Here is a 27,033-nt window from a genome sequence, read left to right on the forward strand (position 1 = left end):
TCCCTCCCTTGTCTCTTTACAGAAGCTACTTTCATCAATGGATACAGCTCCATCACTTTTAGATCCTATTCCCCCAAACTGGCTAAAACTCACCAATCTTACCTCCCTGTTTACTAAGCTGAGCTAGCAGCTGTCAGTGTGGTAATACCAACAGCTCATTCACTTTGAATGGGCTGTGTCGGCATGCCTAGTGTGGAATAGTAAGCGGGGGGAGGGGGGGTAGTCTTTTTTCTTTGGCCCATCAGATAGCTTATCAAATGGATCATCATCACCCCCTTCATGGAATCATGGAAAACTGCAGCTGTTCATCCAATAATAAAAAAAAATAAAAACACCTTCATTAGATTCATCTATTTTATCTAGTTATTATCCAATTTCAATCTTACGCTTTCTTTCAAAATTGACCGAAAAGGTCGTATATGATCAACTTCTTTCTCATGTTGAATCAGCACAAGTTTTACATCCCAAACAATCAGGATATCACATTGGTCACAGTACCAAAACAATTATCACTACATGACTTAGTGAATTGTGCTATTATTTGGAAAAGGGTGCTATTGCATTGTTGGTTTCAGTAGACTTATTTGCAACATTCAATCTTCTTCTTCTTCACAGGTTATCATCTATACAGATCTCAGGTGTTGTTTATAACTGTTTTTCTTCTTTTCTATATAGGTGTTCTTTCTCAGTCTTTGCATCAGGTACTTCATCATTTCTACTTCCTTTATCCAGTGGTGGTCTCTAGGATTCAATCCTTTTGCTGCTTCTGTTGAACATTTTTCTTAGTTCCCTTGCATCATTGATACAATCTTTTGGTATTTCTGTATACTTTTATGCAGATGACATTCTCCTTGTTTTCTTTATTGATACATCTGCTATTAATCTCCCTCCTTTGCAATCATGTTTTGAAAAGGTGGCTAGCTGGTTAAAGGATAATCACTGTACCATCTGAATCACCTGTTTTTTTCATGACTATTGCTTACACCCAGGGGCAGCCCAACCATTAGGCCACTTGAAGCAGGGTCTTCAGACGGCACTCTTCTGGAAGCAGCATCTCCCCTTCCTTCCTGTACCCTGTTTCTCAAGTTTACCTTCTTTCTCCATGTTCCAAAAGCTGGTGATGGCAGTGATTCCCATACACTGCCCTGCCACTGGCACCTGCCTCTTCCCTTTACTATGGCCCACCTTTCTGATGTAACTTCCTGTTTCCTCAGAGGCAGCTGCAGTAGAGAAGAGGCTAATGCCGGTGGCAGGGCAGCATATGGGAACTGCTGCCACTGCTGACTTCTGGAACATGAAGAAAAAAGGTAAACTCGAGGAACAGGGTGGAGGAAGGAAGGGGGCAATGCCAGAACTTGGCCCGGGGGGAAGGCGACATCTTCCCTTGGGCCGCCCCTGCTTAAACCAGTGGATTCATTCCGTTACCTTGGGCGTTATTTTAGATTCACATCTGACATTTTCCCAGCAAATTTCATCTGTTTTCTGATCAGGATTTTATAGTTTATGTCAACTGTTTTAAATTTGTGATTGTTTGGTTAATGAAGCTTTACATACACTGTATCGTGCATACATTATTACTCGATTGGATTATTGTAATATTATTTATACTAGTCTACTTCAATCTAGTCTTAAATGGTTACAGTCTGTACAGAACACTGCTGCTCATTTTCTATGTAAGGCCAGACGGGGGACTCTGTTACCCCGCTTTTTCTATAGTTATACTGGCACTATCAGTATCCTGATAGTGAGGTTGCAAAAGAGATTGTAGTAGATCGGGTATCTTTAAATAACAATAAAAATCAGACAAAAGATTGCCAATTAATACTGTCAAGTACTAAGCATGATGTACTTAGGAACAACAAACATAGTTTGAAATGTCTATATGCGAATGCCAGGAGCCTAAGAAATAAGATGGGGGAGTTGGAATATATTGCACTAAATGAAAAATTAGATATAATAGGCATCTCTGAGACCTGGTGGAAGGAGGATAACCAGTGGGACACTGTCATACCGGGGTACAAATTATATCGTAGTGATAGGGTGAATCGGATTGGTGGAGGGGTAGCATTGTATATTAACGAGAGCCTTGAATCAAATAGATTGAAAATTCTGCAGGAAACAAAACACTCCTTGGAATCACTGTGGATTGAAATTCCATGTGCAAAGGGGAAAAGGATAGTGATAGGAGTGTACTACCGTCCGCCTGGCCAGGACGAACAGACGGATGCGGAAATGTTAAAGGAAATCAGGGACGCAAACAAACTGGGCAACAGAATAATAATGGGGGATTTCAATTACCCGCATATAGACTGGGTTAATGTAACATCTGTACACGCAAGGGACATAAGATTTCTTGATGAAATCAAGGACAGCTTCATGGAACAGCTAGTTCAGGAGCCGACAAGAGAAGGAAAAATACTAGACTTAGTCCTTAGTGGTGCTCATGATCTAGTGCAGGGGGTAACGATACGAGGGCCGCTTGATAACAGTGATCATAATATGATCGGTCTTGATATTGGCATTGAAGGAAGTGAAACTAGGAAATCAAGTACGCTAGCGTTTAACTATAGAAAAGGTGATTACGACAAAATGAGAAAAATGGTGAAAAAAAGACTGAAAGGAGCAGCTCGCAGAGTAAAAAACTTGCATCAGGCGTGGATGCTGTTTAAAAACACCATCCTGGAGGTTCAGGACAAATATATTCCAAGTATTAGAAAAAAGGGAAAAAAGACTAAACGTCAGCCGGCGAGGCTAAACAGTAAGATAAAGGAAATCATTAGAGCCAAAAAACAATCCTTCAGAAAGTGGAGAAGAGAACCAACTGAAAGTAACAGGATAGATCATAAGGAATGCCAAGCCAAATGCAAAGCGGAGATAAGGAGGGCAAAAAAGGACTTTGAGAAGAAATTAGCGTTGGAAGCAAAAATACATAGTAAAAATTTTTTTAGATACATTAAAAGCAGGAAACCGGCCAAAGAGTCGGTTGGGCCGCTGGACGAAAATGGTGTTAAAGGGGCGATCAAGGAGGACAAAGCCGTAGCGGAGAAATTAAATGAATTCTTTGCTTCGGTCTTCACCGAGGAGGATTTGGGGGGGACACCGGTGCCGGAAAGAATATTTGAAGCGGGGGAGTCGGAGAAACTAAACAAATTCTCTGTAACCTTGGAGGATGTAATGGGTCAGTTCAGCAAGCTGAAGAGTAGTAAATCACCGGGACCTGATGGTATTCATCCCAGAGTATTAATAGAACTAAAAAATGAACTTGCGGAGCTACTGTTAGAAATATGCAATCTGTCCCTAAAATCGAGTGTAGTACCGGAAGACTGGAGGGTAGCCAATGTTACTCCGATTTTTAAGAAGGGTTCCAGAGGAGATCCGGGAAATTATAGACCGGTGAGTCTGACGTCGGTGCCGGGCAAGATGGTGGAGGCTATTATTAAGAATAAAATTGCAGAGCATATACAAAAACATGGACTGATGAGACAAAGTCAGCACGGATTTAGTGAAGGGAAGTCTTGCCTCACCAATCTAATGCATTTTTTTGAGGGGGTAAGCAAACATGTGGACAATGGGGAGCCGGTTGATATTGTATATCTGGATTTTCAGAAGGCGTTTGACAAAGTGCCGCACAAAAGACTCCTGAAGAAATTGCAGAGTCATGGAATCGGAGGTAGGGTATTATTATGGATTAAGAACTGGTTGAAAGATAGGAAGCAGAGAGTAGGATTGCGTGGCCAGTATTCTCAGTGGAGGAGGGTAGTTAGTGGGGTCCCGCAGGGGTCTGTGCTGGGTCCGTTGCTTTTTAATGTATTTATAAATGACCTAGAGATGGGAATAACTAGTGAGGTAATTAAATTCGCCGATGACACAAAATTATTCAGGGTCGTCAAGTCGCAGGAGGAATGTGAACGATTACAGGAGGACCTTGCGAGACTGGGAGAATGGGCGTGCAAGTGGCAGATGAAGTTCAATGTTGACAAGTGCAAAGTGATGCATGTGGGTAAGAGGAACCCGAATTATAGCTACGTCTTGCAAGGTTCCGCGTTAGGAGTTACGGATCAAGAAAGGGATCTGGGTGTCGTCGTCGATGATACGCTGAAACCTTCTGCTCAGTGTGCTGCTGCGGCTAGGAAAGCGAATAGAATGTTGGGTGTTATTAGGAAGGGTATGGAGTCCAGGTGTGCGGATGTTATAATGCCGTTGTATCGCTCCATGGTGCGACCGCACCTGGAGTATTGTGTTCAGTACTGGTCTCCGTATCTCAAAAAAGATATAGTAGAATTGGAAAAGGTACAGCGAAGGGCGACGAAAATGATAGTGGGGATGGGACGACTTTCCTATGAAGAGAGGCTGAGAAGGCTAGGGCTTTTCAGCTTGGAGAAGAGACGGCTGAGGGGAGATATGATAGAAGTGTATAAAATAATGAGTGGAATGGATCGGGTGGATGTGAAGCGACTGTTCACGCTATCCAAAAATACTAGGACTAGAGGGCATGAGTTGAAGCTACAGTGTGGTAAATTTAAAACGAATCAGAGAAAATTTTTCTTCACCCAACGTGTAATTAGACTCTGGAATTCGTTGCCGGAGAACGTGGTACGGGCGGTTAGCTTGACGGAGTTTAAAAAGGGGTTAGATAGATTCCTAAAGGACAAGTCCATAGACCGCTATTAAATGGACTTGGAAAAATTCCGCATTTTTAGGTATAACTTGTCTGGAATGTTTTTACGTTTGGGGAGCGTGCCAGGTGCCCTTGACCTGGATTGGCCACTGTCGGTGACAGGATGCTGGGCTAGATGGACCTTTGGTCTTTCCCAGTATGGCACTACTTATGTACTTATGTACTAATATAAGCTCAAATTCAATTTAAAATCCTGTTTTTGACTTTTAGGGCCCTTCACAATGGGATTACAGACTACCTATCTCATTTTACTATTCCTTATGTTCCAACTCGATTGTTGCGATTTATTAATCATCATAAATTGATACTTCCCTTGCCTGCCCAAGTACGCTGGGAATCTACAAGATCCTCAGCTTTCTTTTTTAGCACCTTATTACTGGAACAATCTACCTTTAAATCTTCAATCCAAATCTTCTTTTAAAGATTTTTTTTTTTTAAAACCTGAGACTCATCTTTTGACTCTTGTTTTTAATACGTTCTAGTGCTGTTGGACACAGTGGCAACAGCGACCAGAACACCATTTTTTAAATGTATGGATACCCTATTATGCAGGTTGGTTGTGTTGCTTTCTGAGTGATTGTGTTCTGTCCTGTCTTACGTTTGGCGTTCCTTTTCCTTTTTTAAAAATAATTTTTGTAAAACGTTGAGATTTTTTTCCCCCTTGATTTGGCGATCAATCCAACCACTAAATAAACAGAAACACAAACAAGACTGACCCGAAATCCAGGTTCAAGTTTCAGCCAAAACTCCCCATGCCCCGGTGATCATCCCCCTCCCCCCATGATTACTCTTCCCCCCCCCCACCCGACACTGGTAGGCTCTCCCTGGGCTTACCTTATGAAGCCCTGGTAGTCTATCAACCAGGCAGGAACAAACCCCTGTCCATGCTGATTCCAACTGCAAAATGACTGCCGAGACCTCCCGTGGCAGTCTTGGCAGCCGATTCCATTGGAGCAGAGCATTGCTGCTGCCACTGGGATGGATGAGCTTTTTTGGTTGTGTGTGTGGGGGGGGGGGGGGGGGAGATTTTTGTTTATGGTTTCAATTCCTAACAGAATTGAGCAGCCAATTTCAGTTACAGTTTTGGTTTTGACAGAAACCCAAAATTCTGAGTTTCGTTGGGCTCTAAGCTAGATTCTGTACAGTGCATGTAGCTTTGTCAATGCAGGCTGCTGTCACTTCTAGAAGTTATGGTATTAGGAGTAAATGGCAGTTCCAGATGTAGGGGGCATCAATAAGGTCAACCTATGAGTAAATGGCAGTTCCAGATGTAGGGGCATCAATGAGGTCAACCTATGAGTACTGAACTAGGCCCTACTGTGCCTTATAGAGACTGTTTATGCTGTGGCAGAAAATTCAAGTTTTAAAACTATAGGAAAAAGGGTTGTACACTATGGAAAGTAGTTGCTGAAAGGCCCCCCCCCCAGCTAATATTATAGCGACCCCCTTCTGCAATTCTGTTCCATCTTGAAGATAAATTTGTTTTTTTGTAGTGGTAGAGCCCACTTGCTGCTGATGTCATCTGACCATGATTAGTGCCATTGTATACGTCTCTAGTGAGGCCCCATTTGGAGCACTGCGTGCAGTTCTGGAGACCGCACCTACGGAAAGATATAAACAGGATGGAGTCGGTCCAGAGGGCGGCTACAAAATTAGTAAGCGGTCTCGAACGCAAAAATTATAGGGACAGACTTATGAACCTCAACATGTATACGCTGGAAGAGAGGAGGGAGAGAGGAGACATGATAGAGACGTTTAAATATCTCAAGGGCATTTATGTACAGGAAGAGAGCCTTTTTCAAATGAAGGAGAGCTCTGGAATGAGGAGGCATATGACAAAGATAAGAGGGAATAGACTTAGGACTAATCTAAGGAAGTACTATTTCACAGAAAGGGTGGTGGAGGCATGGAATGGCCTCCCGGTGGAGGTTGTAGAGTTGAGGACAGCGCCAAAATGATGGTGTCCAAAGCTCACATACCCCCTCCCCTCTCAGATGCAAGCCCTGGATCCAGTAAAGCTAGAAACATTTTTAAAAATTAGGATGAAAACAGCAGTGTTAATTATAAAATAAAATATTAAAGAAATAATTACTTCCTGGACATCTAATTTTAACTCTTGGGGCCCTGTTTACTAAGCTGCACTAGAGGCATGTTAGCATTTTTAGCATGTGCTAACCGTGTAGATGCCCATAATATTCCTATGGGTGTCTACACAGTTAGCATGCAGTAGTGCACCTTAGTAAACAGGGCCCTAAATTTTATGTAAACATTATGAACTGATTGAAAGTTGCTATTACTCTGTATGTTCATCAGATATTTCAATAGTGTTTCCTGTAATTTGGTGATAATAATGTATTGTCAATTTTATTTTCAAATTTAAAAAAATCTGTGGTTCTGAAGAGATACTGCTGACACAAATTCTATTAATGTCTGACATTTAGAATTACAATTTACATTTCTCAATATCTATTTGAAATTACAATGGGGAGTTATTGTTTTAGCTGTAATTTCTAAATACTTGAGGCAGTTTCTGCTTTGTTTCTTTCTCCTTAACTCTCCTATTCCCTTCTTGTTTTGTTTTTAAATATAATCATTACAATTGCAAAATGGAGTCAGGGCTTTCATTTTCAAGGTACCATCTGTGCAGAAAAATGCTATTATCAGCGTATTCATTCAAGGTGTAATGATAATCTAAGACTGAGTCTGGAAGGTACAATCTATTTAAAATGTTGCAGTTTAAGAAAATGCATTCCACCACCATACCCAAAGTGACATCAATGTGAGTTACCTACTAATTAACTTTTACATTTTCAACAAAGACCACTAAACTCAAACATGAGAATAAAAACATTTGGGCAAGGTTGGCTGTCTATGAGACAGAACATAGATATAATAATTTATATCTTCTGCTTTTTATTGTGTTTCAATCACTTCATTACCCTCCTGAAAACTACCCGTCAAGTTTTTCTTCTTAAAATAGAGCTCCACCATTGTTATAGAAGTCTATTTTTTTTTTCAATTGCCAATAATACATAATTGCAGAATGAGCTGGGAAAATGTAACCAATCAATGTCTGAAACCAAATTTCAAATTTGGAGCCTTAACTCACTTCAAACAAGATTACTAGGTCACAGTTTTCTGTGAGAAATATCTGTAATTCTAGGAACATACATTTAATCATCATCATCATCATCACTATAGTAATGATAATAAAATTATTAGTAGTAGTAGTTGTATAGTACTGCGAGGTCATGGTGGCCATTTTGTATTCTGGTGCAGTCCTGGAGAGCTGCAGAAGGGCTCATCTGCTGCCTGGGTACCACTGGATTACCATGGAGACCTCAGGTCTCTGTTGGCGGTCACTAGTGTGAAGGGTGGGTTCGGTCTAGGTTGGAACTCATTCCCAAGAGGGCCATTATTTTGAATGAGGTGATGTACTGTTGTGGGCACTGTCAGGGGGAGACTGTCACAATTTGTGAGTGCTGTTGGAGGCTCATAGCTTATAGTTTACTAAATTTGCTTTACTGCCATGGATAGGAAAGAAAATCAGCCATTTCAGAGAACAAATACAGACAGGAAAAGAAGTATAAACAAGCAACAAAATAGGAGGGGTAGGAATGAGAAAGTGCAGAAACAAAAGTGGTCAACCTTAGGATCATATTTTAAGGTGGGCCACTGTCAGGATGATTGGCTGCAGTTGGAACTGTCAGGGGACAGGGTTGGAAGGAATGTAGTAGTGTTGCTGCACCCTTATATGTCACCTGCCCTTGAGGTAGTGGTAAGCTTGACTATGCTATTGGCATTTCTGACAGCTAATGCACAGTAACAACCCATTCACTAACTGTCACAGCCAATCACTTCTCCACCTGCATTAGTGATGCCCAGATCCTGTTCTCTCCCACATTAAGCAGCTAACATGGGGATTTTACTAAAGCAGTTGCCTTTTTTAATGCAGGAGACAGTAGTACAGGTCTGTGCTATTGTCTACTTCATGGCAAACCCTGTGTTCGCTACTTAGCACAGCTTGGTATAAAGGCCTCTATGATTGTCTAAAACTCATCAAAACTTGGCGTGAACAAGAAAAACAAATCCTATACCAGATCAGTTGTTGCCTGGGGCAACAAGAACCATGTCCAGCGTTAAGAGTACCTGGATGTTTGGTGACAAATAGGCTTCAGGATACTGGATCTTCAGTTTATTTATTTTATTTTGTTTGAACCATGTACAACCCACTCTAAGCAATTCTAGGTGGCTAAGAAACTAACATACACAATCAGGTGGTGCACCACAGACAATTACATGAAATTAATATGGGCATAAGAAATAAGCCAAATGAAACTTCAAATACTTAAAAGAATCGCTAAAATACTTGAGTGAATTGATACACTTTCAAGTATTTCCTACAATGCAAAAAAAAAGTCACACTATATTAGTCCTGTGCAGCAGAAAAGATTGAAGATCTATAACCATTCAGCTTCATCAGGTAACAACATTTTCTCTACAGACCTCATAAGATATGTAAGTTGATAAGCATGCAAGGAAGATGGAGCCTCATTCTGCAGTGCTCTGAAGATAAGGGTCAAGATCTTAGTGAATTCTATATTTACCTGTCAACCAGTGTAAACTGTTCAAAACTGGAGAAATAAGAATAGATTAGGACAGATCTAACCAAACCTCAATCACTGCATTTTGAGCTATCTGCAATGCCTTCAAGTGCATGAAACGGGGCTCCCAAATACAGAGCATTACAGTAGTTGAAGTAAGTGTAATAAGAGACTGAATCACTATTCTAAAATTATCAGAAGTTCAAAAACTCTAATGAACTCTTACTAATCTAATTGATAACAATCTTCCAAATAACATTTCATACATGAGATTAAAAAAAGACAGTAAAGAATCCAGAAATTATATTTTGCCACTACAAATCAGACCCATCAGAATATGTTTAACTAAAATCAATGTTTGACTAAATAAAAAAAAAATATTAAAAAATGAATGAAGTGTGTCAAGCAAAACACCTGGATTCAAAACTAACTAAACAGTGCCTAGCAGATCAGAGGTGATTTATCAACCAAAGATGACCTTACAGGTGTGGAATTAAAAGAAAATCAGAGGAACATCCAAAAAAGAAGAAATTCAGTCACCCAAAACAAGTGAAAACTGTAGAAAAAGATGAAGTCAAAGAAATCAGTCACCATCAACCCTGGGCAACCTTTCAGCCAATAGCACAAAGAGAACAAGATCGCCAGCTGACTTAAAATTAAGAACTGAAACGGAAGATCCTAGAACCCATAAGAAACCAAGAACAAAGTTAAAAACTGCCTGCACTGAAACTCGTTGCCAAGAGAGATTTGGTACAAGCACTGACAAATGTGAATGAAGTGGTTGACTCTGTAGAACCAACAACTTTAGAACAAATCAACGAGCTCGTCAACAGTGCAGCAGTGGTGAAGTAATAAAGTCTGTTGAGAAAAACTCCAGAGCATCATCAAAGTTGAAAATTCAACTAGAAAATAAGATCAAAACACTAAAATAAGATGTATACAAAATGATAAACATAAAAGCAAAAAAAAAAAAAAAAGCTGAAACTGATAAAGCCAAGGAAGATCTTTTTAAAAGGTACCTCCTAGACACTAAGATGATCAGAGAAGCTTTGGAAACTGCAAAGCAGTAAATGACAACATTATAAAAAATGCCAGATGTTAGGACAGAATCATTCAATATAGGGAGAACTAAAATCAAATCAGAGGCACTTCCACCGAAACATCAATAGAAAGGCTAACTGAACCTGTGAAAAGTATGAGAGAAGAAACAGTTCACTTTTGGAAGAATCTGTGGGACAACAATAAAGATTATAAGAAAAAAGCCCTATGGTTGAAAGAAATAGTAACATAGTAAATGATGGCAGATAAAGACCTGTATGGTCCATCCAGTCTGCCCAGCAAGATAAACTCATTTTACATGGTATGTGATACTTTATATGTGTACCCGAGTTTGATTTGTCCTTGCCTTTCTCACAGCACAGACCGTAGAAGTCTGCCCAGTACTGTTCTTGTACTAAGTTCTGAAGCTAACATCAAAGCCCCTTAAATTTACACTCCAGCCCATCCCTATCTATTCAGTCACGATCAGGGCGTAGACCGTAGAAGTCTGCCCAGCTCCCATTTTGTTTTCAATTACCAGCGTCGGCACCCAATCTCCGCTAAAATTCTACGGACCCATTCCTTCTAAACAGGATTCCTTTGTGTTTATCCCACACATGTTTGAATTCCATTACCATTTCTATCTCCACCACTTCCTGCGGGAGGGCATTCCACATATCCACCACCCTCTCCGTGAAAAAATACTTCCTGACATTAGTCCTGAGTCTTCCCCCCTTCAACCTCAATTCATGTCCTCTAGTTATACCGCCTTCCTATCTCTGGAAAAGGTTCGCTTGCGGATTAATACCTTTCATATATTTGAACGTCTGTATCATATCACCCCTGTTTCTCCTTTCCTCCAAGGTACACATGCTCAGGTCAGCAAGTCTCTCCTCGTACGGTTTGAAAATTTACAGTCTAATCAATTCACATGCATCTTTGCTTACACAGATGACCTAGCAATGGTAGCACAAGCAGAGACTCCATCCAGACAGCTGCCCTTGCTACTCTGTCAATTAACTTTGATTAAATCTGAAAAGGACAAGTCAGCCTCTCCCAACTGTGAAACGAAGCGAACTGGAATGGTGCAATGCTGAGTCACTGCAAAAATCCAGTATACCTCATAGTGCCCTCAGACATCCTACTTACTTTCAAGATCTACAAAGAAAATAGCAAGGTAAGCACTCAAATCACCCTTTGTAAGCTTGCTAACTTAGGCCCCAGTGCTCAAAAGCAAATGCAGGTGCTAGAAGCCATCAGCATCGGACTAGTACCCATATTTTCTCCCAAAAACATGCATAGAGGCCCCTACCGCAGCAATCAACAAGCACGCCAAACGATACTGCCACTAGCATTAAAAATATTTAAATTAGGTCATCAGGCTTTTCCCGCGATGCTCGGAGAACAGTGCCCTTAAGAAGGGTGCCCCTAACGCAGAAAACCTAATGCCAGTTTAGACCACAAGGCCCTCACGTCTTTGGAATCTGGGGTCCACTGGACCACCAAGTTTGGCAAGTCAGGGCTTTTCTCTGAATTGTACGCTCTTGAGCGCATGCCCAGGTACAACTCTCCCACATAACTCGAAACAGCTCCCTAATGCTCAGTACTGACATTGTGCCTAAATTTGTGACAGCGCTGTTTAGCTGTATTTTCCCAGCGCTGTACTGAACAATGCTTGAGTTTTGAGCATCTGCCTATTAAAATGGGAAATGTTAATATTTGCGCCTTGTTAACCTAGTGTTAATTACGCTTGCCTCATGCAAACACACTAGTCATAGAAACTGAAGTGGCTGGAAAACCCATAAAAGGGATACTAATAACACCTAGACTAGTTGAACAAAGAATAAAGGAGGTCAAGGACTGGTTAGCACCTGGAAAAGACCAACGGCATGGTTTCTAGCTCAAACATCTGACCAGCTTACATCCAAGAATAGCTGAATGGTTTAACAGTGTACTGCAAGGAAGGCAGATTGAAAACTGGTTGACAACTGGAAAGAATTACCTCCTGCAGAAATATCCAGCAAAAAGAACAGTCCCAACAACTACAGGCCAATAACCTGTATGCCCACAATGTTCAAACTGCTAACATGAATAATAGCAGAAGCAGTTCAGGACAAATTGGATAAAAACAATTTGCTTCCAGCGGAACAAAAAGGAAATCATTGAAACACCTGACCAGAGGTATGAAAAATCAGCATCTGATTGATAGAATGATCCTGGAAACCACAAATCTGAAAAAATGAACTCAGATGTAGCTTGGATTGATTACAAGAAGGTCTTCAACTCATTGCCACACAGTTGCATTTTGAAATGTCCAAAAATAGCTGGAGTAAAAATATCAAAATATTTGTGCAGAAAGCAATGAGTCAGTGGAAAATGGAACTTAAAGTTAGCAGTGAAACACAGAAACGTAGAGAAAATTGTAGGCAGATAAAGATCATATAGCCTATCCAGTGTCCCTATCAATACAGTCTACTCTTCCTATCACTCCCTTAGAGATCTTATATACTTGTCCCAAGCTCTCTTGAATTCAGATACTGTTTTTGTCTCCATCACTTCCACTAGGACACCGTTCCATGGATTCGCCACCCTTTCCATGAAGAAGAATTTCCTCAGGTTACTTCTGAGTCTATCTTCTTTTACCTTTATCCTATGCCCCCTCATTCCAGAGCTTCCTTTCATTTGAAACAGACGCCTCCTGTGTATTTATGCCGTGTAGGTATTCAAATGTCTCTATCCATATCTTCCCTCACACACCTTTCTTCCAAAGTATACATATTGAGATCTTTGTCTGTCCCCATACGCTTTATGATGATGAAAACTGACCATTTCAGTAGTCACGCTCTGGACCGGCTCCATCCTGTTTATATCTTTTTGAAGGTGCAGTCTCCAGAATTGTACACAATATTCTAAGTGAGGTTTCACCAGAGTCTTATACAGGAGCATCATCACCTTCGTTTTCCTACTGGCCATTCCTCTCCCTATGTAGCCAATCATCTACCTAGCTTTCACTGTTGCCTTTTTTTATCTGTTTGGGCAATGTAAGATCATCACATGCAATCACACCCAAGTCCAGCTCCTCTTTTGTGCCCAAAAATTCTTCATCTCTAAACTGTACCATTCCCTAGGGTTTTTGCAGCCCAAATGCATGACCCTTTATATTTTATCAGTAAATCTTAGCTACCAAATTCCAGACCATTCCTCTAGCTTTGCTAAGTCTCTCTCGTGTTATTCACACCATCAGGAGTGTCTACCCAGTTGCAGATTTTGGTATCATCCGCAGAGGCAAACCTTACCAGAAAGCCGTTCAGCAATATCACTTACAAAAATGTTAAAAAGAACTAGCTCAACCCTAGATTTTTCTGACAAGACCTGCCTCTGGAGAAACTATGTTGCCTCAGATCCTATAATTCATTGGATTCCCAAAATTTTACTATTCTCTGTGTAAAAAGCATTTCCATGAATTTACTTACTAAAGAAGTCAGACCTACTGGCCTATAGTTCCAAATCTCTTCCCTGCTTCTGCTTTTGGGGAGAGGGACCACATCTGCTCTTCTCCAGACCTCTGGGACACTCCTGACTCTAGGGAAGCATTGAAAAGGTCAGCTAGTGGAACCATTACAACTTTCCTAATTTCCTTCAGTACCCTTGGATGTATGCCACCTGACCCCATTGCTTTGTCTACCTTTACTTTAGCCAGCTCCTCACAAACACAATCCTCTGAAAATCATTCAGGGACTACCACCCCTCCATTCCTATTTGCATTTGTCTTCTGCAATCCTGCTTCTGGCTCTTCAGCTGTGAACACAGAACAGAAATATTTGTTAAGTAATTCCACCTTATCTTTTTCAGCTACATATTCCTCCCTTTCACCTTTGAGTCTCACAGTGCCAAATTTGTACTTTTTTCCTATCACTAACATATCTAAAAAAAATGTCTTGTCCTTCCATTTTACTGTATTTGCTTCTTTGCTTTCCTGAAAACTCTACCAGCTTCTCTTAGGGCCCTTTTACAGAGTGGTGGTAAGCCCAACACAGGCTTACCACTCTTTCTTCCAGGACTACCATCGGCCCAACACAGCCGCCGGTGGTAGTCCCACCCCAAACATGTACCATTTTGAGAGGAAAAAGAAAATCCCTGGAAAGGAATTGTCCGACGATGAATCGGCAGTAATTGGGCATCGCTGCACACTGCCCAGTTACTGCTGGGTTTAGTGTTTGAGCCCTTATCACCACCTCAATGAGTGGTGGTAAGGGCTCCCCGCTGCGCGGTAAGAGTTATCTCACTGCATGGGAATTTTTTTTTTGGCTTTTACCAGCATGGGAAAAAGGGCCTCTGCTACTAGAGCAGGGCCCTTTTTCACACAGCTTGGTAAAAGGACCTCTTAGTTTTCCAGATATTGTCACCTGTCTTCCTCTTTCTGTGATTTCTTATAGTTTATAAAGGTTAACCTTTTTTTTCCTCACCTTTTATTTATTTATTTGTTGCATTTGTATCCCACATTTTCCCACCTATTTGTAGACTCAATGTGGCTAACAAGCACCAATCAAGAGTAAATAAACAATTGGTTGCATAAATAACAAGTGTAGCATAATGGATACAATCAATTCAATAAATCAGAAAACAGATAGATTATCAAGTGAGTAGTGATGTGTTGGAGTTCCTATTATTAATTATTATGGTAAGTCTTATTGAAAAGGAAAGTCTTCAATGATTTTCTAAAGTTGATAAGGTCATGAATATTTTTCAAATCAAGTGGTAATGCATTCCACAGCTGCGTGCCAATGTAAGAAAAGCAGGACATATGTACTATTTTCTATTTTAGACCTTTACAGCTAGGGAAGTGAAGTCCCAAGAATGTGCGTGCTGATCTTTTAGCGTTCTTGAGTGGTAAATCGGTAAGGTCTGACATGTATGCCGGAGCATTTCCATAAATGACTTTATGAACCAGAGTGCAAACTTTGAACACAGAATGTTCCTTAACTGGGAGCCAGTGGAGCTTTTTTTTCAGCTACTACTTTTGAAAACCAAGTTAGAATTCTTTTTCTCTTACTTGTATTTGCCTTTACAATAGTTCCTTTCAGTTTTGCCCACTGCTTTCCAAATTCTTCCAATTGTTCCCATCCAGACAACAATTCATTGAGGTAATCCCCCATCAGAACAGGGTTTTTTTTAAGTCTAGAACTTTCACTTTTGAATGAACCCTCTACACACCTATTTTAATAGGTGGGTCAAGTGGGTCAGGTGAATATCAGGAGAGGAATATGATTGCTATGATTCCACTGTCAGTTATAATGTGAATGACAGCCTTTAGTTACCAGACTGGAAAAACATCTCCAAAAATTTAAAATCTAGTATACATTGACAATTTGAAGCTCCATAGAAATTCATAACTGGAAATCAAATTGCTGCTAAATAGGAGGGTGAATAGTGGAGTGCCACAAGGATCTGCACTGGGACTGGTGCTATTTAACATATTTATAATTGACCTGGAAATTGGAACAACAAGTGAGGTGATTAAATTTGCAGATGACACAAAACCATTTAAAGTTGTCAAAGCACATGCGGATTGTGAAAAATTGCAGGAAAACTTTAGGAAACTGGAAGACTGGGGACCGAAATGGCAGATGAAACTTAATGTGGACAAATGTGAAGTGAAGCACATTGGGAAGAATAATTCAAACCATAGTTATCTGATGCTGGGGTCCACCTTAGGAGTCAGCACTCAAGAAAAAGATCTAGGTGACTGTTGACAATACACTGAAATCTTCTGTCCAGTGTGTGATGGCAGCCAGAAAATCAAACAGGATGCTAGGAGTTATTAGGAAAGGATGGAAAATAAGACCAAGAACATTATAACGCCTCTGTATCACTCCATGGTGTGACCTCACCTTGAGTATTGTGCTCAGTTCTGGTCGCCGTATCTCAAAAAAGATATAGTGGAATTAGAAAAGGTTCAAAGAACAGTGACCAAAATGGTAAAGGGGATGGAACTCCTCCCGTATGAGGAAAGGCTAAAGATGTTAGGCCTCTTCAGCTTGGAAAAGAGACAGCTAAGGGGGGTTATAATTGAGGTCTACAAAATCTTGAGTGGAGCTGAACAGGTAAAAGTGAATTGATTTTTCGCTCTTTCAAAAAGTACGAAGACCAGGGGACACTCAATGAAATTACATGGAAATACTTTTAATATAAATAGTGGGAAATATTTTTTCACTCAAAGAATAGTTAAGCTTTGGAACTCATTGCCAGAGGATGTGGTAACAGCGGTTAGTGTATCTGGATTTAAAATAGGTTTGACAAGTTCCTGTAGGAAACGTTCATAGTCTGTTTTTGAGGTTGGACATGGGGGAAGCCACTGCTTGCCCCAGGATTGGTAGCATGGAATGTTGCTACTAATTGGGTTTCTGCCAGGTACTTGTTATCTGGATTGGCCACTGTTAGAAGCATGTGCTGGGCTAGATAGACCATTGGTCTGATCCAGTATGGCTGTTCTTATGCTTTTATGATATTTCCATGGAATTTGGATTAGGCAAAATGAACCATTCTAGTTATGAATAAGGAAAAAAATGTTTCACCAAGGTATAAAAATGCACCATAATGAAATCATCAAAGGACTGCACAGTGAAGGAACCTACAAATATCTGGGCATCTTACAGTTTTGAAATATCCATTTTGTTATTTTAAAAGATCATGAAAAAAGTTGAAACATAGCATAAGCCTGATTGCCTGCAATGAGTCTGAATGTCGCAGATGCAATGTAGAACGATATGTACTGTTTTAATGTAGTGAGTCTGAATGATGATGTGCAAAATAATATTCTAGGAAAGCAAACATTTTTAAACCTAATGTTTTGTTAACTGTAATGAGATTATATGGTGCTTAAAAATTGATATACCTATAACAAATGCACAAGACAAGGTACTGACTGTCTGCGATGAGACTGAATGTTGATATGCTAAGCTGATCGGCTTATAAACAACACAGACATGTATTAATTACATGTACTATGCTTGAATGTCTGTAAGTAATATGAGTAATGCAGAAAGTTAAGCACTGATGACCTGCAATGAGTAAATATGTATAATGAGTTTCAACGATTAAGTGGGAGGTGGAAAGATACTGTAAGAGTTTTAAGGCTCAGTTTTTCACTTTGTTTTTCACTTTGTATTGTTTTTAAAATACAACCAAGCCAAATTAACTTGTACAGCAAAGCAAAGAAAAAAAAACCCACTCCTGTATTTCACTTTGCAATGTAATGATAAAGAAAAAATGGAGTTATCAGACCAGTGATTGAAAATAGCAATATTAGAGCTTCTTAGCTCATGATTGCATTTCTGAGGTCTTATAAATTTGGCATATTTTTTGTATTTCCAACAACTGGATTATTCTTCACTTTCTCAGGAGAGCTGAGTATGAAAAAAATAAATCCTAAACAGCAATGTTGCTCTGTCCATATAAGTGATGTGACACACATATATCAAATGCAATTTTGCTACTATGGAGGGTAATTTTGTAATGACATACCTAATGTACTTATTTTAATCTTATTTTATAAAAGCCTATGTGCCTCTGTAAAATAGGGTCTGTACATTTATTTTTTTCCTATATTATATTGTATTTGTTTTTTGGCACCTCTGTTTGTAAAAATAAAAAGTTTACACAAAAAAGAACTTACCACCTGGTATTCAGCCTGGTATTCCTTTTTCTAAAAAGATCCTCTACATTCATCCCACACATTCTGAAATTCTATCATCATCATCATCCTTGTTGTCTTCACAAGCTCCCTCAGGAGTGTATTTCAGGTTGCTCCTAAGACTCCCACTTTGCAACCTCGACTGACAACCTCTAATTCTACTGCTTCCCTATCTCTGAAAAAGATTAGTTTGCATATTATTACCTTTTAAATATTTAAACATTTGTATCATATCCCCAAATCACTCCTTTCCTCTAGGGTATACTCTTCTCATACATCTTCTGGCACAAGCCCTATATCATTTTGGCGCCTCCCTCTGAACTGCCTCAAGTCTTTTGATGTTCTTAGCAAGATACAGCCTCCAAGACTAAACACAATACTCCAAATGGACCCCCCCCCCCCCCCCCAATAACTTGTACAGGGACATTAACATGTTTCTTCTATTGGGTATGCCTCTTTCTAGACAGACTACTATCCTTCTGGCTATGGCCACCATCTTATCACATTGTTTTGTTGCCTTAAGATCCTCTGATACTATCACCCCAAAGTCTCTTTCTCAGTCAATGTTTATCAGCTTCTCAACCCCCTAGCAAATACAGCTCTTTTTGGGTTTCTACACCCCCAGTTCACTATTCTACACTTCTTCTCATTACATTTTAACTGCCAAACATTAGACCATTCTTCTTGTCTTTTTGGATCAGTTCTCATGTTGTCCACTCCCTCCAGGGTGTACACTCTATTGCAAATCTTTGTGTCATCTGTAAAAAGACAAAATTTTCTTATAACCTTTCAGCAATGTCACTTTTAAATATGTTGAATAGAATCAGCCCTTATACCAATCCTTGAGGCACTCTTCTGCTCACCTTTCTTTAAGTGAATTCCATGCCAAGTCTTTTTTTCGATCAATTATCACTGAAATCTGTAATTCACTGAAATCTGCAGTCCATCACCACCTACACCCAATAACCTCACAATGAACTCCAGTAAAGTTCTGCATCACCTTGTCATAAAATGAATTTTCTAGAATTGTGTACTGATATGGCACATTCTTTCCCAGAATTCTAAGAAATGCATGTGCAAAATTCAATTATGCATTCTTTCTGACTATAAATTTCTATCAGAATGTCAACTGAGATGTTATTTGCTACAGGAGGATTTGTTTTTAATGCTGTGCCTTCAGGCCCTAGATCAAAATTATGTTAGCCAGGGGTTGTGTGTGACTTGGAGAAAATGCAAATGTCAACAAGGACATTTTCTGACGTATGTGTATACTGCTATTCAAAAAATATGGATTACATATATAATTTTGGCTAACTACCATAGCATGTATCCCAAAAGGGTGCATGGTCACGGGAAGGGCATGGGTCATTCCGAAAAGTTAAGCATGTAGTTATAGAATACTGGGTAAGCATACCTAACTTGGGTACCAGCATTTATACCAGGTTTCAGCACCCAAAGGGGCCCTTTTACAGAGCGGTGGTAGTCCCGCCACCAGCATGCGCCATTTCCAGGGGAAAAAGAAAAACACTGGAAATGGCTTGTGCAGTGATAACCTGGAAGTAATCAGGCATTGGCATGTGCTGCCCAGTTATCACCAAGTTAATGTGGGAGCCCTGTGTTGGTGACAGGAAGGGCTCCCTGCTGCATGGCCATGCGGTAAGAGTTCTCATAAAAATCTGTCAGGCTCGTGGGTTCTTGTACCAAGTAGAGCGCTGCAGAGTCCGGGAAGCAGACCTGGGTTCTGACTTGGCAGTCGGGCAACCCCGCATTTCATCAGCAGTGACCGCCATTCCCCAGAGGTTGAGCCCCCAGGTGCAGGTGGCTGGCAGGACTTACGAGACAAGGTAGGAAGAAGGGTGCCACGAGAGAGAGAGAGAGCTAGGCAGGCAGCAGACTAAGGATGGTCCAGGTACAGGCAGCGTCAAACAGGCAGGCAGCGAGCAAAGAGTAGTCTGGGTACAGGCAGCGTCAAACAGGAAGGCAGTAGGTAAAGAGTGGTCCTGGTACTGACAGCGTCAACAGGTAGACAGCAGGCATAGAGTGGTGCGGGTACTGGCAGCATCAACAGGCAGGCAGCAGGCAAAGCGTGGTCTGGGTACAGGCAGCATCAAACAGGCAGGCAGCAGGCAAAGAGTGGTCTGGGTACAGGCAGCATCAAACAGGCAGGCAGCAGGCAAAGAGTGGTCTGGGTACTGGTAGCATCAACAGGCAGGCAGCAGGCAAAGAGTGGTCTGGGTAAAGGCAGCGTCAAACAGGCAGGCAGCAGGCAAGAGAACTATCAAGGGACGGGCAGAGAAATGAAACCAGGCAAACTGAGATTCATAGCAAAAGCACAACCAAGAGTACAGCTACCAAAGTAGAAGCCGAAGCGAAGACACAGAGGAGAGCTCCACAGAAATAGTGCTGGCGTCTGACATCATGATGCACCAGCTGTGTGGGAGAGCTGCCATAGGGCAGTGAAAGCAGGGGTTCGGGCAAGGCACCAATAGGGAAAGAGCCTCAATGAAAACCCAGAAAGGACCAAGGCTGAGAGGGCAGGATGAGAGGTTCACATCCCCTCCCCCCCCCCGCGGAGACCAACCCAAGTGGGGAAGGAAGGCGGATCCCAACTGGCGTGCACCAATCCCAGCAGGGAGCGAGGCGGGACCCAACCAGCACACGCAGGAGACCCGAGCGCTGAGGAAAGGAGGACAGCACACGCCACCATGTGTCGGCAATGGCGGGCAGGAAGCGCCGCACCACCGGGAGAAGCATTGTCCAGCTATGACGGCAGGAAGTCCCACGCTGCCCGAGGACCCCAACGCCGACAAGGTGAGGGGCGTGAAAAAATCCACGTGGAAAATAATTATACCTAGACATATTCTCTAAAGTATGCCTAAATTATAAAGCATAGACTTAAATTTCCACGCAGTATATAAAATACGCTGAGCAGCTCGCCACATGGCTACATTTGGTCATGTCCATTTAGGCCTAAGTTATGTGCAGATCAGGTGTATTCTATAATAATGTGCAGAGATTTTAGAAATACCCATGCCCTGCCTATGGCCATGCCCCCTTTTCAACTATGCAACTTAGAATTTTACAAAGGTGCAGGAGGGCTAACGTGTCGGTTGTTTGCACCCAATTGGCACTACCACCAGGGTAGCGCATATGCCCGTGGTAATTCTGAGTTTGGCATGCACTCAATCCCACGGTAAATAATTTTCTATTTTCTAACGCAGGGGTCATTCCCAGCAGTAACTGGCAGTGTGCCCACATTGGTGCATGCTGCATGGTTACCGTGTGGGTACCGCATGAGCCCTTACCGCTAGGTCAATGGGTGGTGCTAAGGGCTCAGGCCATAAATAGGCGTGCACTAATTTTAATAATAGTGCACACACATTTCCTGGCTCATTAAAAAATAGCCTATTTCCCAGCTGTGGTAAAAAAATGGCCCAGTGTGCGCCTAAAAGATGTGCCCACACTACCTGTTACTATTCAGGTCACTTTTTACCACAGCTTTGTAAAAGGATCCCTTAGCGAGTTGTGCGTGTAAATCTCAAGGTCAATTAGTGCTGATAATTGCTTGTTAACATTCAATTAACAATACCGATTAGCTAGTTAGCCAATTAAGTTATGCGCATTGTTATTGAACACGCTTTGGTTTCTGCATGGATTTTCAGGCGCCATATATAGAATCCGGGTGAAAATTTTTTCCAATGCAATAATTGCATGGGTAGTTGATAGGAATTCACCCAACATTTATCCCAGAGGTTTTGCTGTTACCATGTGATAATTTGGGCACTTTCTATGTAGTAACTGTGAAACTTTATTTCACTTTAGTAAAAAAAAATAATAATACAAAAAAAAAAAAAGCAAAAGAAACATTTGGCAGAATGCAAGAATTTATGAATGTGATATTAACTTAAAAGCCAGAGCTGAGCAATCGAGAGCAAAGGATAAAAGGCTTGGGATTAGACATCACATTCCTTAAATCTCAATGCATTATTGGAGCACACTGAAATTAACATCAATTTAAATGAATGATTATGGCATAATAAAAAGGAATATGTATTAACATCTGTTTGATTCTTTCATTATTGCATGTAAATCATGAAAAAAAAAAAGGAATGGCAATGGGCAAATGAAGTAGAACATGAAATGAATTTCCTCATGTTTTGGCTAACAAATATATGGTACATGTGATGGTCACTGCTATGTGTGTAAAATATATTATTAGAATGTCGCAACAGAAATATAGTGAAAATATTTTTTTAAAAGGCTAAATTATATTTTTTCCATCTGTTGTTTAATTTTCATAAGAAAATAGTAATAGCTACAATATAAATTCAGAGAACCCTTAGGACTAGCCCCAGATGGATTTTGGCCTGTTTTGGTTTTGTTTGCATTTTTAGAATTTCCCAAGTTGCACTGAAGAAACTCATTCAACTTTGTACAGCAGACTTTTTCATAGATTAAGCCAAACTGACAGAATTTTGGTACTTTATGTTTTGAAGTCTTACGTCCTGGAAATACATTTTACTCAAGTAATCCACCACACATTTTTCCTCTTCCATCTGAGAATATAAATAGTATACTACTTACATTGCCAACATAATACATATAAACACTAATGGGAGCAAGTTCTTACTCTATTCTAACAACTGCAATGTTATAGAGGAAAAGACTTCAGACTCTCGGTCACAGCTGTTAGCACTTAAAACTAAACTAGCTGACCGCTCAGCTCTGCGTGTCTGATAATCAGTTCACGCTGGCGAGAATCCTCATTAGTCATAAAAACCTCTTGCACACCGGCCTATCAATTCCATATGTTTGCTCGTTGTGTGACTGAAACAACTCTGAAAATACTTAGCTGTGGTTTTGGGCTGGGGCAAATCCAACTAGTCCGTACCCGACGGCGAGCTCCCGCTTCGCTCTTTGCTTCTTAAGAAGCCGGACCAACTAGCCCTTCTCAGCACCTACAACAGTATAGCAAAATATAATTAAATCAGTTATCTTCTGATAGAGAAGAGTAATCGAAAAACTCACATACTCGGGGAACGGAGGAGCACCTTCCAAGACCACCAGCTTTCATCATTGTGATTACTCCTGCTAAGCAGGAAGTATTTATACTACTTCCTGTACATACTGAACCTCCCATGTTGTAGGGCTAAATTTAAAGGGCAATACTCTGGCCTTAATCTCGTAAATCTTAAAGGAACGCTTCCCACTCTACTCTACTATTTAAACCTTCTGGCATTAAAATGTCAAGGACAAAAGGAGGGGGGGAGACAGACAGACAGACCCTGCAACTGGGAGGGGGGGAGGGGGAAACAGGGAGGACCCTGCAACGGGGAAACAGGAAGGAAGGAAGGAAGGAAGGGAGGGAGGGACGGAGGGGGGACCCTGCAACTGGGAAAAAGGGAGGGAAGCAGGCAGGGGGGACCCTGCAACTGGAAGACAGACCGGGGGGACCCTGCAATTGGGAAAAAGGGAGGGGGGACCCCCCCTGCAACTGGGAGACAGACTGGGGGGGGATGATGACCCTGGAACTGGGAGGGAGGGTGGACCCTGGCACATACTCTCATTCTTACACACACACACTCGCACATTCACTCTCTCTCATGCAGTCACTCTCACACACACTCACTCAAACATACACACTCTCAGGAAAACCTTGCTAGCGCCCATTTCCTTTAAAACAGAAACGGGCCTTTTTTTTACTTGTAATACTATAAATCTGCCTTTTGTTAAGCTTATTAAAGAAAGACTCCATACCTTCATACAGGTTGAGGCAATTGTATAAGATTTGTTTCACTCAGTTATCAGTTACAGGAGTATGTCTGACTGTAAATTTTAAATATCTTTCCTACACACATTTGACATTTAGCAGTGTGCCTAGCTTGGATAGCTGCCTCTTCAGTGCAGAAACAGGCAACTCAAGAGCTGAAAGCCAGAATTTCAAGATATCCATATTGAATATTCATGAATGCATTTGCATGTATTGCTTCCATTGCTTGTAAATATATTTGATACATATTCATTGGGATATTCTAAAAATAAAACTGGTTTCAGCCAGGGCTGCCGAAAGACAAAGATGGGCCCAGGACAAACAATTTTCAGGGACCCTCCGCTTGCCCCCACCACCACCGGTGCCGCTGCTCCCCTCCACTGCTGCCACCACCGCCCCCCTCCACAGTAGCAGCAAAAGAGAGCGTTCTGCCAGCTACAGGTCCTTCTTCCTGCTGCGTTCCGCCTCCACTGAAGTAATTTCCTGTTTCCACATAGGCAGGACATGACAGGAAGAAGGACCTGTAGCCGGCAGAGCAGTCTCCTTTGATTACTGGCGCGAGGTCATCCTTGGAGGCCAGGCCTGGGGAATCTTGCCCCCTCCCACCCCCCTCGATGGCTCTGGTTTCAGTACTTGAGGAATAGAATTGCCTACCCCTGGACTAGTGCATGTCTAATATTCACAGCTCATACTATCATTTTGCTTGGCTAAGTTCTTGTGGTCAAATGTTCGAGTCAGCATGGTGAACATATTAATTTAAACTCTGATACCAACGTTTAAATGAATAGATATAGATTCAGCTTCACTATCCATTTAGGTAATAATACTGAATACACAGATATAATTGGTCACTGTGCTGGTAAGGTCCACCAGGAATGTACATCCATTTAAAACAACATTTCCCATGTCATTTCATGTTATTTTCTACTGGAAACAACAAGAAAACCCTGCCTTTTTTTTTCATATGTTGTTAATAGTGATAGTGTGCATGCTTCCGAAAGGTTTGTGTATATTGTTCTTTCCTTGCAGAAAACAGTAGCTGGAAACCTTCTCTTTTCTTTCAAGTTGAACTGATCATATAACATGCAGTCATGCTACAGAGACGTAGAATGTGATGGCAGCTGCAAAATGCTTCAGTTCTAGGTTAACTGGCCAATTATGCATCCTCATTATCACTGCCTAAAAATATAATGGTGTATAATTTAGAGACTATAACAGGTAGATATCTTAGACAAAAATATATGCAGCCTCAAGAAATCATTGAAAAACTGGTTGTGACTGGGACAGGGAATACGATAGCATAGAGTACATGTATATATTTTTAATTTCTTTATTTTGTTTTTCAGTTTCGTAGTGACAATGATGAAAGAGAAGACAAAATTGATGATGGTTTTAATACTGCTAGCAGTGATTCAACAGGGGTAAGAGTTTCACTATCATTAGCTGACAACAAAAATGCTGCATTGTATTCTTTAGGAGAAAAATGGCAAACATTTCCAGAAAGCAAGCAGTTCAGATCTCTTCTAAATATAGACTGGGACTAGGATTGAGGTCACTCATTAAGGGGGCCTTTTAAGCTCAGCACATGCTAAGGGACATTAACATGCACTAAGGGGTCCTTTTACTAAGGTGAGCTGAAAAATGGCCTGTGCTGATGTAGATACATGTATTGGACATGCGCAAATCCATTTTTCAGAGCACCTGCAAAAAAGGCATTTTGTTTTTGGCCGAAAATGGACGTGCGGCAAAGCAAAAATTGGCGTGCGGCCATTTTGGGACTGAGATCTTACTGTCACCCATTGACTTACCGGTAAGATCTCACACATTAACCTGGTGGCAATCATCAGCATGCGAACAATATCGATTACCACCCAGTTAGAGTCCTGTGCCGGAAATTTTCAGGTACACCTACTGGATGCGTGTACAAAATTAAATTACTGCATATCCTTTACAGCCTTCTCCAGGGTGACTCCCAGGTCCACTCCGATCCACTCAGGGCCTCCGCTCCAAGTGCCGTGTGCCTCATGGCGCACGGGGCATTTTCTCTTTACATTAATTTTTCTCCCAGTTACTACTTATAGCTCCAGTACACTTTTTCTTCTTGGTATTTTCCCTTCCTAATCTGTTTCTCCATCTGAAATCACTGTACACTGCAGGAACACATTGGCCACCCTCTGTATTCATCATCTCACCATCTCTTTTTTCCTCTTCCTTTTTCTCAGCTCTCAACCTTCAACATTTCCTTCCTTCCATTCATCCATCTCCTTTCTATCTGAGTACATCGCACCTTCGTCGCTTTCGTCATACCTCTCCTACTCTTCTCCGTACTCTCTTGCTCCTTCTCCTGCTCTCCGCTGGGGACATTAATCCCAATCCTGGTCCTCCACAGCAGCTCTCATCCTATTTGTGCAGGTCACACCGTGATATCTCCAATCTAATTTCTATTCCTCTACTCTCCCCTTCTTCCCTGCCTTTCTCTTGCGCTCTGTGGAATGCCCGCTCTGTCTGTAACAAACTTTCCTATATCCATGACCTCTTTATCTCTCGTACTCTCCATCTGCTTGCCCTAACTGAAACTTGGCTTTACCCTGAAGTCTCTGCTTCAGTCGCGGCCCTATGCCATGGAGATTATCTTTTCTCCCATACTCCTCGCCCGGTTGGCCGCAGAGGTGGTATCGGGCTACTACTTTTACCCTCTCGTAGATTTCAACCTCTTCTTCCACCACAGTCTCACTGTTTTTCTTCCTTCGAAGACCACTCCATCCATCTATTTGCTCCTCTGCCTCTCCGAGTAGCAGTCATTTATCGAGTAGCACCTTCCTTTCTCACTGACTTTGATGCCTGTCTTTCCTTCTTTCTTGAACCTTCATCTTCTTCCCTCATTCTTGGGGATTTTAACATTCATGCTAATGATCCCTCTGACTCTTATGCTTCTCAGTTTCTTGCTTTAACATCCTCTTTCAATCTTCAACTGTGCTCCACTGCCCCCCCCCCCTCACCAGAATGGCCACTGTCTTGATCTTATTCTCTTCTCAAACTGCTCACTCTCCAGTTTCTGTGCCTCAACTCTTCCCCTCTCTGATCATCATCTGATAACTTTCTACTACTACTACTACTATTTAGCATTTCTATAGCGCTACAAGGCATACGCAGCGCTGCACAAACATAGAAGAAAGACAGTCCCTGCTCAATGAGCTTACAATCTAATAGACAAAAAATAAATAAAGTAAGCAAATCAAATCAATTAATG

Source organism: Microcaecilia unicolor, chromosome 3, assembly GCF_901765095.1.
Source record: "Microcaecilia unicolor chromosome 3, aMicUni1.1, whole genome shotgun sequence".
Lineage (NCBI taxonomy): Eukaryota > Metazoa > Chordata > Amphibia > Gymnophiona > Siphonopidae > Microcaecilia > Microcaecilia unicolor.